The 5,751-nt window shown below is 39.8% G+C and overlaps 1 pseudogene; it reads right to left on the bottom strand.

Annotated features, from left to right (window-relative positions):
• Positions 1-3,845: 3,845 nt before the first annotated feature.
• Positions 3,846-4,886, bottom strand: LOC127121738 (lysM domain-containing GPI-anchored protein 1-like; annotated as a pseudogene).
• Positions 4,887-5,751: the final 865 nt, after the last annotated feature.

The following is a 5,751-nucleotide window of genomic DNA, read 5'->3' as shown; positions in this document are numbered from 1 at the left end:
AGGTACTGACGAATCTGATTGTTTTCCAAGAAGGTTCTCACCAGGTATGGTCTAAGGTTTTTGAAAAAGTTCCTAGAGTCATGGATCCATTAGACTGTTTGCTACCTGCGGCAACTTACTTGCCGGGCATCAACTCCATCTAAAGAATCTACTCTAAGTGAGGTTCTCGCATCGATCCAACGAGAAATACATCTCGCAGACCCACACTACGCAACCATCTTTCCTAATGGGGTAAAGAACTAAGGTTCTACAAATGGTTCTCAGAGTCATGGATCCTAAAGAAAATATCGAAGCTTACGGCAGCTTACTTGCCGAGCGACAACATCCTCTCAAGAATCTACTCTAAGTGAGGTTCTCGTACCGACCCAACGAGAAATACATCTCGCAGACCCACACTACGCAACCATCTTTCCTAATGGGGTAAAGAACTAAGGTTCTACAAATGGTTCTCAGAGTCATGGATCCTAAAGAAAATATCGAAGCTTACGGCAACTTACTTGCCGAGCGACAACATCCTCTCAAGAATCTACTCTAAGTGAGGTTCTCGTACCGACCCAACGAGAAATACATCTCGCGGACCCGTACTACTCAACCTCGTCCTATCTTATGTTTTTACTCGAGACTCGGGTAAAAAGTCTTTCCCACAAGGTTTGCAATCAGAGCATCTCCAAGTACCAAAGCATATCGAACCAATATAACAGATTATATCAATATGACAATAAAGATAACAAAATCAATAAAGAAAAGCCACAAAAGTAAGCAAACAAGGCACACAAACGACCTAACTAGGCTTGACTCACTTAGGGATTTGCAAAGTCTCCCCAGCAGAGTCGCCATCTGTCGCACCTCGAAAAAATATGGGGATACGACTTCAAAGCGAAGCGCGATCGCACGCTCGCAATGATGGACTGAACAGAGTCGCCACCGAACTTTATTTATTCCTATAAAGGAAAGGGGAAATATCGATAAAACCCAAGACAAAAGAAAGGATAAGATATGGTCGTCGCAACCAATATCAGGGTTCGGGAGTCGATTACGCAAGGGGAAGGTATTAGCACCCCTCACGTCCGTTGTACTCAACGGGAACCATTAGGTCAGTTGTGTGCGTTAATGTTAGTTTGAAATATTAGGCTTTTCAGTTTATTAAGTGGGAAAGAAAGAATAGAAGAGAGAAGAAATGTTTTTGGATTTTTTAACGAAGGACTAAACCTAAGTTTTTTATTAGTGGGCCTGACAAGATTTATAAATCCTGCTCCTACGTATCTCAAAAGAGAAATCAAGGCTTACGTAGTTCTGGGTAGAAAAATGTTTGTTTGTTGGTCGATTTTAGCGAAAGCTATATTGTATTAATCGACGAAAACATTGTTTTACCCAAAACAGATGAGGAGTGGACGCATACCACACATCGAACGAATTTATAGATCTACATTCGGAAAAGCGTCGTTTATCTCTACTCAACAATCGTGGCCGAAACATTGTTTAGTATCACTTAAGACAATATATCTTTCATTTATGAAAAAGGTTTTTGATTAATCGCACGGCGGCGAGAAAAGGGTTTGATTGGTTGGATGTATTTTAAGTGATGGCGAGAACTTGGATGAGCGAGATATACATCTCGAATCCTAGCCTCAGGAGTGCACGGTATACACCATGTTCCATTTCCATCTTTATTGAAAAAGTATTAAGGTAGGAATTAGGTATTTTGAAGTTTGAAAGACGAGTACTTGTGACCTACAAGCTCTTACAGCTTGGGTCTAATACTCGGGACCACGTCTGGACATTCCACCCAGGCAGTCTGTTTCTTTCCAATATTGCTAAGAAAATGATTCGAATATTTATGAATGTTTTGGAGGGAAGACGAATATTTATGGCTTGCAAGCTCTTACAGCTTGAGCCTAATATTCGGGATTACGACTGGATATTACATCCAGGTAATCTTTTTCTTCCACGCTTTACTTAGAAGGTGATTTGAGGTATTTAAGGATATTTTGGCGAGAAGACGAATATTTATGACTTGCAAGCTCTTACAGCTTGAGCCTAATATTCGGGATTACGACTGGACATTCCATCCAGGTAACCTTTTTCTTCCAATTTTATTAAGAAAATGATTTTTGAATATTAGAGAGAAGACGAATATTAACGGCTTGCAAGCTCTTACAGCTTGTGCCTAATATTCGGGATTACGACTGGACATTCCATCCAGGTAATCTTTTTCTTCACGCTTTATTTAGAAAAAGATTTGAGATGATTACAAGTGTTTTTGAGAGAAGACGAATATTTATGGCTTGCAAGCTCTTACAGCTTGTGCCTAATATTCGGGATTACGACTGGACATTCCATCCAGGTAATCTTTTTCTTCCAATTTTTATTTAGAAAAATGATTTGAATATTAGATTAAAACAATTAAAGTACCGAGGTTTGAAATTATTGAAAGTTAAATTGATGTTGCTTAAGAGCTCATTGTAAGAAGGCCCAAGAGTAAGCCATGTGAGGTTGATGGCGATGCTTAAAAGCAATCGACTTACAAGGGTGTGAAAATGGGCTCGATATTAAATCGAGAAAAGAATGATTTTTATAGTTTTCAAAGGGTTTTGAATGAAAGATGCAATTAAAAGAAAGCAGGTCAACCATAAAAACATAAACATAAAATAAAATGCTAAAAGAATATAAAAAAATAAGAAAGAAAAAAGAGGGGCTTGATATGGGTATCGAACCCACTACCAAGGGGGAGATGAACTAACTCCACCTCCACTCGAACAGAAGTTGTTTGCTGTTAGGTTATGACCAACAAATAACTAAATGTCAACCGAGAAAGAAAAATAAAAAAACAAACATAAACCAGCAAAAACAGGCCGCTGGATTTTTATGGGATCCAAGAGTCAATCCTAGCCACACGTCTGTGAGGATTAAAAAAACAAAACAAGCTGCCATCATTGATGGCTAGCTGTTAGCCTTTAAAGCGAAGTGACTAAAATGAATAGTCAAGATACTTGATTAGAGCAGCAGGTATCGATTTCCAACAAACATTAAAATCAAATAAAAACATAGAGAAGCAGCAAAATAGGAAAGGACATTCATACCAATCTCACTCCCTCACGAGAAATCCAAACTATCACAACGAAATCCACTGGCCGTTGAGAAGGTAGTGCTTAAAACTCTCTTCCTAATGCTCTATTGTTGGTCGGTTCACCCTCCCCCTGAACTCGCTCACTTGCCTTGCCTTTTCACCTTCAACTATGCGCCTTTGTTGCCAGTACTGAAGCGGTTTCGAGTGATAAAGCTTAATCTCAGGTCGGTTGCCTTCCCCAAGTGGTTGCTCCACGAATCTTATGAAAATGTGGAGCTTTGGGTGACGTTCGGCATACGTTTCTGTAGGGCAACGGTAGGGTTTTTCTTTCTCTCTTCTCTCTCTGATCTTTTCTTTGTGAATAGTATCGGCGGCTATCCCCAAAAATTAGGGTTTTCTCCTCTCTTTCTAATTTTTTTCGTCCTAGGTTTTTCGGCCGATCCTTTCTCTCTGAACTGTAGCCTCTTTTATACCCAGCTTATTAGGGTTTTCGATTCAGCTTCTGGAGATTAAAGTGGCATGCTCTTGGGAGTGCTTTAAGGAGTTCAGATTGTTTGCCTCAAATCGGTGCTTAGGCTGGAAAAGGTAATATGATCCGTGCACTTTCTTCTTGAATTTGTCTTGATTCCAAATTTGGGATTTTTGAATTTTTACTGCCTTGTCTAATATGTTTTTTCTTTTACTGCAGTGAATTCGGGTTGGAGGGTTCATTGTCTTTTCCAGAGTGATCTAAAGATGATCGTTCAATGCATTGTTAGAACTTACAGAACATCCATTTTTAATAACAATTGGTAAGAGTTTCAAACACAACATCAACTATTACAAAGCTCTTTCCGATCATGATTTGGTTGATCTTTGTAGGGTCACCGTTGTGTTGCTTTGGACGTCGCACGGTAACATTGCCAAGCATAAAATGGCTGCTTCTACATTGCATGCTGGAGCAAGAAACAATTAGAGAAGCTGGCATACAGTACGAATTTAAGTTTTGGGGTCCACAACTATATTGCACACAGTGGCCTGCATCAGAGATAGAAGTATTTTTCATAGCCTTAATCATTCATCAAATCGGTAAGAGTAGTAAAATATCTAGCAGCAATATATCTCAAACTATCAAGTGGCAACACAAGACAGATAAATAGCAGGCAAAGCATTATCAGAACCATTGACACAAGTACAAGGAAGAGGAACAATAAGGTTCTGTCCAACACCAAGAACAGAAGGATCGGAAATAGAATTAGCCTCTTTAAGCTGGTCAGAAGAAAACCAAACCACCGTAAACAGAGTCAGCAATGGTGGAAAGAGCATCAGATGGACGAATTTTGTAGTTGGTGGAAACGGATTTGCGAATCCCGTCGACACAGGAACATGAGATTGGGATTTTGAGGTAGAGTTTGGAAGGGATGCCGCAGGCTTGGTTTCTTAGTGTGCCAACTAGTGAATAGACCATTTCACAAGGTTAGCATGGTCTTCTCATGTGACGTTGCAGGATCATGTGAGGAGACCTTTATTGATGAAGTTTCTGATAAATACCACTCTATTTGTTTTGGAAATCTCAACATCTTATTATTTAAACTTGTATTTTCTTCATTTATGCAGGATAGCTTTGGCTTCGAACTCCTACGCTTAACGTCGGCCTCATCGTGCGCCAGGTTTGGGGTCTGTTCTGGTGCACCTTTGCTCACTCTATGTATTTTAACCTCTTGATCAGTATAACTCACTGATGTCCATTTATTGATAGGATTTAATGGAAGGAAATGCACTTCTCATACACCAGCACGTGCCTCCCTTGGATTAGCTAGCGTCACAACTATGGCGGTGTCTATTGCATCTTGATTTTCTAGTCTTGAAGCTCGAGCCATCATCAAAACAACGGTTTCAGTATCCACTCCTTTTGCAAAAACCTCAACAAGATTTTTGTTGCAGTTAGAGTTCCAGTTCTATTACTGCAAAGACATTCATGCCTGCCATCCCTTCCATGGCTGTCATCCTCATATTCTTCCGAATTGGCATTGTCATAACATTCAAATGCAGGCTGGTTCGGGACTCCCAAGGCAGCACATTGTAAGATTTCGAACCTTGTTCATGCCTTTCATGTACATCGTAAATTTGGTGAATTTATGCAGAACTTATTGTGTTTGATGCTGTGCAGGATCTTGAGTCATGGTGCCGTTTGTTGAGCTACCATTAGTGTGACGGTTCGCATCATCACATAAACACGATAACGCATTACTGCAATATTACCCTCTTTGCTCGTATCAAGTTCTGTTGGTTGGAATTTTGACTTGCTTCGACGGATTGATAGGGCTTGCCGGCAAATTGGTCTAGGGAGACCCAAGGCATAGAACAATGGCAGGTACGAAAAGTGATGAAGTTAGCATTGGACACCACTGTAATCTTAGAATCTTAAGATTACACATATTTGAATTCCTTGGAAAAGATATGCTACTCAGTTGTGTACAATACTCTATCTGCAGGTCTTGCAATTTCTCAAGAGAGCATTGGAAAGATGGATCATTGAAAACTCGTTTAAGACCATTCATCCATATTAACTTCAACGTAACCAACTCAAAGAATGCTGGCAAATTGGTATTTGTAGTATCAAGAAGGCATTCTATTTCTGAACAAGATTCGAGTATTAGTCCAATCATCTGATTCATGCCTCCTTGATCCATGTGTTCTTTTTT

The sequence above is a fragment of the Lathyrus oleraceus genome, chromosome 2 (genome assembly GCF_024323335.1).
Source record: "Lathyrus oleraceus cultivar Zhongwan6 chromosome 2, CAAS_Psat_ZW6_1.0, whole genome shotgun sequence".
Taxonomy (NCBI): domain Eukaryota; kingdom Viridiplantae; phylum Streptophyta; class Magnoliopsida; order Fabales; family Fabaceae; genus Lathyrus; species Lathyrus oleraceus.
The sequence above is the reverse complement of the archived record's forward strand: the minus strand, read 5'-3'. Positions and strand labels throughout refer to the sequence as shown.